The sequence below is a fragment of the Triticum urartu genome, chromosome 1, assembly GCF_003073215.2.
Source record: "Triticum urartu cultivar G1812 chromosome 1, Tu2.1, whole genome shotgun sequence".
Taxonomy (NCBI): Eukaryota; Viridiplantae; Streptophyta; class Magnoliopsida; order Poales; family Poaceae; genus Triticum; species Triticum urartu.
Genome location: NC_053022.1, coordinates 375,309,021 through 375,319,106, shown reverse-complemented (window position 1 = coordinate 375,319,106; position 10,086 = coordinate 375,309,021).

The following is a 10,086-nucleotide window of genomic DNA, read 5'->3' as shown; positions in this document are numbered from 1 at the left end:
CTAAGCGGGAATACTGCTGGTGCATCCAAATCCCTTAAACCCCAAAGTTATTCCACATGAGTCCACTATACCTACCTATATACGGTGTCTATCTGCCGTTCCAAGTAAATTTGTATGTGCCAAACTCTAAACCTTCAAATAAATATCCTATTTTGTATACTCGAATAGCTCATGTGTCAACTAGCGCTGTCCGTATCTTCCATGTTAGGCGGGTTATTCTCTAGAGGAGTGGACTCCGCTCCTCACTCACGAGATAAATGGCTAGTCACCGGGATGCCCAGTCCCATGCTTTATGCAAACTAAATCAAAATAATTGCAAACAAAACTCCCCCTGGGACTCTTGTTAGTTGGAGACACTCATTGTTTCAAGCAAGCCATGGATTGATGCTTGTGGTGGAAGGGGAGCATAAACTTTACCATTCTGTTTGGGAACCGCCTATAATGTGTGTAGCATGGAAGATATCGCCATCTCTTGGTTGTTATGTTGACGATGAAAGTATACCACTCAAAATATTATTCACCTCTGTTTCAAAACCGAGCTCTCGCACCTCTAAAAATCCCTTCTTCCCTCTGCGAAGGGCCTATCTATTTACTTTTATGCTGAGTCATCATCCTCTTATTAAAAAGCACCAGTTGGAGAGCACTACTGTCATTTGCATTCACTATTGTTACTTTACATTGAGTATGACTTGACTGGATCTCTTTTACCATGAATTACAATGTCTAGTCAGTCCTTGGTCTTTAAAGGTGCTCTGCATTTATGTTTTGCGGTCTCAGAAAGGGCTAGCGAGATACCACCTTGTTATATCATATTATGATTGTTTTGAGAAAGTGTTGTCATCCGAGTTTTATTATTATGGCTCGCTAGTTGATTATGCTATTGATATGAGTAAACTTGAGACCTATGCGTTATTGCGAATGTGGTTAGTTATAATCTTTGCTGAAAACTTGAATGTTGGCTTTACATATTTACAACAACAAGAGCAAACAGAGTTTGTAAAAGTTTTTCTTTATCACTTTCAGTTTGTCAACTGCATTGCTTGAGGACAAGCAAAGGTTTAAGCTTGGGGGAGTTGATACGTCTCCAACGTATCTACTTTTCCAAACACTTTTCCCCTTGTTTTGGACTCTAACTTGCATGATTTGAATGGAACTAACCCGGACTGACGCTATTTTCAGCAGAACTACCATGGTGTTATTTATGTGCAGGAGCAAACGTTCTCGGAATGACATGAAACTTCACGGAGACACTTTTAAGAAAATAAGAAAAATATCTGCCAAAGATGAAGGCCAGGGGGCCCACCACCTTGCCATGAGGGTGGGGGACGCGCCTGCCCCCCTAGGGCGCGCCCCCTACCTCGTGGGCCCCCTGTTGCCTCTCCGACTCCAACTCCACCTCCATATATTGAGTTTCGATGAGAAAAAATCAGAGAGAAGAAATCATCGCGTTTTATGATACGGAGCCGCCGCCAAGCCCTAAAACCTCTCGGGAGGGCCGATCTGGAGTCCGTTCGGGGCTCCGAAGAGGGGAATCCGTCGCCATCGTCATCATCAACCATCCTCCATCACCAATTTCATGATGCTCACCGTTGTGCGTGAGTAATTCCATCGTAGGCTTGCTAGACGGTGATGGGTTGGATGGGATCTATCATGTAATCGAGTTAGTTTTGTTAGGGCTTGATCCCTAGTGTCCACTATGTTATGAGATTGATGTTGCTATGACTTTGCTATGCTTAATGCTTGTCACTAGGGCCCGAGTGCCATGATTTCAGATCTGAACCTATTATGTTTTCATCAATATATGAGTGTTCTTGATCCTATCTTGCAAGTTTATAGTCACCTATTATGTGTTATGATCCATTAACCCCGAAGTGAAAATAATTGGGATACTTACCGGTGATGACCCTAGTTTGAGGAGCTCATGTATTCACTATGTGCTAATGCTTTGTTCCGGTTCTCTATTAAAAGGAGGCCTTAACATCCCTTAGTTTCCGTAAGGACCCCGCTGCCACGGGGGGGTAGGACAAAAGATGTCATGCAAGTTCTTTTCCACAAGCACGTATGACTATATTCGGAATACATGCCTACTTTATATCAATGAACTAGAGCTAGTTCTGTGTCGTCCTAGGTTATGACTGTCGCATGATGAACCGCATCCGGTAGAATTCTCCATCACCGATCCATTGCCTACGAGCTTTCCATATATTGTTCTTCGCTTATTTACTTTTCTGTTGCTATTGCTATCATCACTACAAAATACCAAAAACATTACTTTTACCACTGTTACCTTTTGCTACCGTTATCACTACTATCATATTACTTTGCTGCTGAACAGTTTGCTGCAGATATTAAGTTTCCAGGTGTGGTTGAATTGACAACTCAGCTGCTAATACTTGAGAATATTCTTTTGCTCCCCTTGTGTAGAATCAATAAATTTGGGTTGAATACTCTACCCTCGAAAACTGTTGCGATCCCCTATACTTGTGGGTTATCAGTCTTCAAGCTCACGGCCTGGACCATCAACCCTGACGCGATCCCGCGCTCCTCCGAGCTCCTTGTGCTAGACGACGATGTGGTAGACCTCGACGCCGACCCGGATCGTGCGGAGCGCTTTGCGCTCGGGCTCGTGCGCTTCCCCGTGCGCATTCATGTCGCCTCCTGTCTTGACAACCACCGCCCGTCTCCACCCCCGCCCCGGCCACCCTCTGTCGGCGATGCTGGCTCGGGGCAGAGCTCCCCCCCGCTCCCCCCACGTTGGCCCCGCCAGCATGACTTCCCTCCCGCGCAACCGGACAACGCACGCCCTCCTCCTCGCCGGGACGGCCGTCGGCGTGGTCGCCGCCGGACGCACACGCCTCCGTCGTGCCATGTTTCAGCTGGGATCCTGGGGCCCCACCCCGGTAGTCTCCCACCTTTTGACCGGGTCCCCGTGCGTCAAAGGCTGGGATCCTCCGTCGTCACCACTCTGTCCACACAGCTGGCCCACCCCGACAACCCACCGCCTATTGATGCGGCCCACCTGTCCACTCATGTGCTTTCCTACGGGACCCAGGGGTTTGGAGGTGTGGGTGATTCGAACGAGCCAATCGCTGTCGTGCCTTCTCCGCCAAGATCAGAGGATCGTGCCCTTGTGCCCCTCCCAACCACGCCTGACTCCAGCTGCCACCCCTCCCTGCCCTTGGATCCCGCCCCGATCCCGCTTGGCTCGGATTGGTTGGCCGGCTCGGCCTCGGATGACCCGCCTGGCGAGGCCCCAGCCTTGGATGCCACTACTGTTGCCGATTGGGTCCCTGGGGCCAACGTGCATGACCCCGTCACTTCCCCCGGGCCCGCGCCCGTCCCGTCACTGCATGGCGAGTCCCCTTGCATGGCGATCGTCCTCTCTCCTGTTGCCACCAACCCCGGCCCCAGCTATACCCCGCCCGAGGTTACTTTTGAGGATCAGCCACCCAACCAGGAGCCATATACGGCTGGGATGGATGACGTGGCCATGCAGTCCATGTAGACGACCGCGAACGACGCCCCCCTTGCCTTCTTTGTCGATGCGATTTCCGTCAGGGCCTCTTCCCTTTTGCCTGCTCCCAAGCGACGGCGTAGAAGGAACGAACTGCCAGCTAACTTTATGCCAAGGCGCAGTTTTCAGATCGCCCGAGCCAATCTTGGCATCAGTTTAGAGATGAAGGCCAAACGGGTGCTCCTCCGGCGCCTTGGCCTCATTACGGATGATGATTCACCCATCCCCAACGACGTTCTCGACAAGTATGCCCTCCTCTTTGAACAGCCCCTGGCCATGGACGTCTTAGAGGCCTTCGCGGACTTCTTTGGTTGGCAGCTTCCATCTTCGCTTCCCGAGACGACCCGTGCGGCAAGCGCACAGCTCATCGAGGCTTAGCGCCCTTGATCTTGTAACCCAAACGCCAGCATCTTCTTTTATGGATTATAACTTTAAGGCCATCTTCTGGAACGTTCGTGGCCTCAACTCCGGCGCCAAGCGAACGGCTGTTCGCATCGTGATCACCGCTGCCGCCCGTCCATCGTTTGTCTACAGGAAACTAAACTAGCGACCGTCACCGATTCCATTGTGCTTGACACACTTGGTCCATTATTCGAGGATTACTTCTTTCTCCCCGCCACCGGCACCCGCGAGGGCATCTTGCTTGCCTGGCGACGATCGAACCTCTCCCTCTCGAACCCACTCGTCGGCACGCATCATGTCACAGCCCTCGTAACCACCCAGGCTAGTGATGGCCACTGGTGGATCACCGGGGTCTACGGGCCACAAGACGACAAGGCTCAGCTCGAGTTCCTGGCCGAGCTGCACGATGTGCGTTAATCCTGCATAGGCCCATGGCTCATTGGTGGTGACTTCAACATGATCCTCTCGACGGCCGAGAAGATCAATGCAAATCTCAACCACCACATCATGAGCAGGTTTCGACGATTCATTGTTGAGGAGGAGCTTCGTGATTTATACATGCACGGCCGCCGTTATACGTGGTCTAATGAGCGTGACAACCCGACCCTTGTCCACAATGACCGCATCCTATGCACCTCTGGATGGGAGTCTGCTCACCCACACTGCCTCCTGCAGTGCCTCTCCTCGGCAGCATCGGACCATTGTCCGCTCCTGGTCAACTGTGTGGCGCGACCACCAGGGGCTAGATGCTTCCACTTCGAGAGATTCTGGCCGAGGCTTCAGGGCTTCCATTACGTGGTTTCTGAGGCATGGACATCCGCTATGCCTTACGCCGATCCTTTCAGAAGGATTGTGACACGTCTCAAGGCTATGGCGAGATAGCTGTAGCGATGGAGTACGCGCATGATTGGTAATGTTTCCCTGCAGCTCAAGGTGGCGGGAGCTCATCGCGCGCCTCGACGCGGCGCTAGACTCCAGACCACTCTCCCACCTCAAGACCTGGCTGCGACAGAAACTCAAGGTTTCGTACCTGGGCCTCGCCTCCCTTGAGAGAACGATCGCACGACAGCGGGTGCGCCTTTCCTGGCTGCGGAGCGACGACACTGCACTATCCTACTACAAAATCCATGCGGCTCACTGTAAACAACACAATCTCATGACGAGCCTCTAGGTGGGCCCCAACACTGTCACCGATCATGACGCCATGATTGACGCCGCCTTCGACCAGTTCTCCGAGGTGCTCGGTACGACTTCGGGGCGAGATATCACACTCGATCTCCATGCTCCCCAAGTCCCGCATTTCGATCTGCTTGTACTAGACGAGCCCTTCACTGATGACGAGATCTGGGACGCCGTCAAAAGCCTACCAGCCGGCAAGGCGCCCGGCCCCGATGGCTTCACCTCCGAGTTCCTAGTCGCTTGCCGGGACACGATCAAGCACGACTTCCGTGAGGCTTTCGACAAGCTATACTCCATGAACGGCCGAAGCTTTCAAAAGCTCAATGAGGCTCTGCTCACTTTGCTCCCGAAGCGTGCGGACACGAGATGACTTCATGACTACCGGCCGATTAGTCTTATCCACATTTTTGCCAAGCTTGTCGCGAAGCTGCTCTCCCTTCGGCTGGCACCTCACCTACGATCCATGGTCTCTACCAACCAAAGTGCTTTCATCAGAGGACCATGCATCCATGACAACTTCATGCTCGTGCAGCAAACAGCCCGTCTCCTACACAACCTCAAGGCGCCGCGAATGCTCCTCAAGCTTGATATCGCATGGGCTTTTGACAGCGTGTCCTGGCCATTTCTCCTCTAGGTCTTGACGCACCTTGGCTTCAGGCCACGTTGGCGCGAGTGGATTTCTATCCTTATTTCCACGGCCTCGATGAGGGTGCTCATCAACGGTCACCCAGGCCCCCCGATTGACCATGCCCATGGCCTGAGACAGGGTGATCCGGTATCTCCCATGCTTTTCACGATCGTGATCGACGTCCTCAATACTATGCTGTTATGGGCTATGAACACCGGCCTCCTGCACTGCCTCACCACCTGGCATGCGGCATCTAGCATATCTCTCTACGCGGACGGCGTCGTCGTTTTTTTCATCCGGACAGCCATGACATCGCTGCCGTGCGCACCCTCCTCCAAGTCTTTAGAAGGGCTTCTGGGCTACACACGAACTTCAACAAATGCTCGGCAACCCCGATCCAGTGCACCGACGAGCACATCGCCACGATCACCTCTGAGATGCAGTGCCCTGTGGCCCACTTTCCCATCACCTACCTTGGGCTGCCTCTCGCCGTCCGCAAGACCTGCTCGACGAGTCTGGAGCCAATCATCGGCAAGCTCGGCCGCAAGCTATCCACCTGGCGCGCCTCCATGCTTTTCCCAGGGTGATCACCTTGCCCTAGTGCGGCACGTCCTCTACGCCATCCCCACGTATTTCCTCACGGCCATCGCCTTCAACAAAACGGCCATGAAGAAGGTGAATCGGATCATCCGCGGATTCCTATGGGCAGGCCACAAGGAGGCCAACGGAGGCCAATGCCATGTCAACTAGCAACATGTGTCCCGCCCCATCTCCCTCGGCGGCCTTAGCATCCGTGAGATCTACCGCACAGGCCTGTCCCTGCGCGTTCGCTGGCTGTGGCTCCAGCGCACAGACCCCTCGCGGCCATGGAGCCACATCCCCATCCCTCACGACGCCGACGCAAACGCCATCTTCCGCGCCTCCACTAGCTGCCAACAGGGCTCTGGCGACACTTGTCACTTCTGGACCGACCACTGGATCAACGGCAAGTCCGTTGCTGAGATTGCCCCTCTCGTCTACACTCTCGTCCCGCGCCGCCTCCACAAAGACCGCAGTGTGCGCAACGGCCTTCACCTGCGTTCTTGGATCCACGACATTTGAGGCGCACTTGGCCCGGCGGCCAAGGTGCAATACATCGACCTCTGGCACCTGGTGCGCCACACACCGCTTTCCTCCATGCCGGACGTGCTCTCCTGGCGTTGGACTGCTTCCACCTCATTCTCGGCGAGCTCCTGCTACAAGGCACTTTTCTTGGGTGCTTGCGAAGATCCCCACTGGCGGCTCACCTGGCGTCCATGGGCGCCTCTTCGCGTCAGGTTCTTCCTTTGGCTTGCCATGCAAGACCGCTGCTGGACCGCGGAGCGGCTTGCCCGCCACGGCTTGCCACACGAGGACATGTGCGCTCTATGTGATCAGGAGCTTGAGTCCATGCATCACCTCCTTGCGACCTGTTCGTTCTCGCGTCAGGTTTGGCACGAGGTCCTCGGCTGGGCTCACATGGCCATCGATCTTCCATCTGTGGACACTCCTTTCCAAACATGGTGGGCTTCCTGCATCGACCGCCCGCCGTCCCCCGTGCGTAAGGGCCTCTCCTCCCTCATCATACTCACGCCATTACTAATTTACTTTGTAAGCTGGGGCGATAGCCCCCCAAAATGTTCCATATGTAGTTTGACGGTGTTGGCAGCAGCTCGAGTCGCTGGTCGCATTCTGGACAATAAGAATATCGAGACGGCTCCAGCGAGCGTCCTCTCGTGCCATGCTTGAACAAGACATCCCCTTGCCTGACGCACAACGTCTTCTCGCCATTGTCAAACCAAACGCTAGTCGGTACATTATTGTTGATGTAGTATGCGGTGAAGCTGTAGTGCAAATCCTAGCACAACTTTTTGTCGTCAATGTCGGCCCACTGGTCCTGCGGTGGCAGAGACATAACCCATAACTGAAGAGTCGGAGGGAAGCCGGGAACTTTTACGGCGAGGCATAACCGCCCGCTCATCTCGAAGGCCTTCACCAATAGATCCAAGGGATCATGTTCCAGGTTGACCCTCACAGCTGGGAGAGGGTATATGCGGTGCTTCTCGGTCGCCACGTACATATGTAGTTCCACCGCCGCCGACGAGCACCCCCCCCCCCCCCCCCCCCCCCACCGCCGCCGACGAGCACCCCCCGAACCCTCCCCCGCTCCACCGCCGCCGCCGATGATATTTTCAAATAACAAATTTGATGATATTTTTTTAAAAATTATTACTGTTTTTATAAAAAAATATTACTATTTCATATTCATATTCATTTTTAAAAGATAATAATAATAAAGTGTAGACTACAATTGTTGTTAAACAACAATTATTACTGTTTTTATAAAAAAAATTACTGTTTCATATTCATATTCATATTCATTTTTTTTAAAATAAAAAAATTCTTACTTATGGCGCAAGGGTGGCTGGTGCGCCATTGCTATCTAAAAAAAGAATACTTATGGCGCACTATCGCGCTGGTGCGCCATTGCTATGAAAAAAACATTCTAATGGCGCACCGCCTAGGGGTGCGCCATTAGTAATCTTCCCCCATCCATACACCACCGCGCCGCTCTTTCCCCCTCCCTCTCGCCAGACTACTTCGATTCATCCCTCTCCCTCCACCGCGCCGCTCCCTCCCTCATCCCTCCCTCCACCGCGCCGCCGCCGCCGCTGCCCCGACCCACTGCGCCGCAGCCGCCCATGCGCCCCCGCCGCCTCCCTCTCCCCTTCCTCCCCCTCGAGCGCCGCCTCCCCCCCGAGCCCCGCCTCCCCCCCCTGAGCCCCACCTCCCCCTCTAAACCCTAGAAACCTCGGAGCCGCCCCACGTCCACTAGGAGAGGAGGCCCCACGTCCAGCAGGAGAGGAGGCCCGCGACCTCCCCGCCGTCTAGCAGGAGAACAGGGTACGAATCCCTTTTCCGGTTGTCTCTTGCTGATTTTCTTCTTCATCTCATCCAATCTCTGACGCGTTCTCATCTATAGCTGTGTTGTGTTGTTGTGTTGTGTGAAGGAAGGACTTGGTTCAACTTGGATACAGAGAAGCTGCTGTTGTGGGTTCGACTTGTTTGGATTTGGTTCCCCTGTCACCAAGGTGACCACTTGTCTCGCCTCTCTCCCCCTCTGTACAAGTTCATGGCTGTGGAGTGCTATGGTCGATGCTTGTCTCAGTTGTATGCATTTGATTTCAGACTATATAGCTTGCATATGCAAAGTGCCTAGGGTTAAATAGGTCTGTACAGTAACACAAAGCTATGAAACCAATTGCATGCATTGAGAAATAGAGTATTAAAACAGAACTTGACGTGGTTTTTCACTTAGCTATCTGAATTGAGAAAAACATAGCTTTTGCGGTCTTTGAGGCAAAACTTGCTACTCCATATACAACTAATACTACTACTAGACAAGATACTACTCCATATACTACTAATACTACTACCGTATTTCATTTCAAAGTTCAAAATGCTGGTACTGAGATTTTCATTTCCAATGAGTGATGTTTTTCCTAGCAGTAGAAAAAACATAGCAACTTCTCTGATTTTATAAAGTTGTTCTTATATGGGTGAAACTTCACTTGTTTTTAGGTTAGTGCAGGGTGTTGCTTCTTCTGTATGGGCCAACTATGTCACAAATAAATTGTTCCTTCTTCTGTATTTGACAAGTAATGACTTGCAAAGATGACGATTATCTTGCTAGTTTGCTGGGTTTTGTCTCTGACCATTGTGTCATGATGAATTTGCAGGTACTCCGAGAGGCCCTTGAGTTTGCCGGAATGTCGATTAACTTCCGTTCCGGTACTCCATATGTCCTATTTTCAGCAAAGGTCATGCCGAAATTTTCCATGAATTTTAGCATGACTTTGCTAAAAATAGGACATACGGGGTACTTGCGACTAATGCATGGGCCGGGGTATCTTAGTACTTAGTTAAGTAGGATCAACTGCCCCGCCATTCTTGCTGCATTAAACCATAGGTGGCAATAGAGCCAAGTGATTAGGCCCAACTTAGAATTCTCCTTAGCATCGATAAACTGTAGATGATAAACCCAACATAGGTGGCAATAGAGCCAAGTGATTTGTGCCAAGTGATTAGGCCCAACCTAGGGTTCCTCGGCATCGATAAACCCTAAATGATGAAAACTTAACTTGGCTTCTATAGGGTGCCTCGGTGTCGATGAGAACCTAAATGATGTACGCTTAGGCTTTTAGGGTGCCTCAGTGTTGACAAAACCTAAATGATGAAAGCTTAGGCTTTTAGGGTGCCTCGACGTCGACAAACCCTAAATGATAAAACCTTGGCTTTTAGGGTGCCTCGCTGTCGATAATAACCTAAATGATGATAGCCTAGG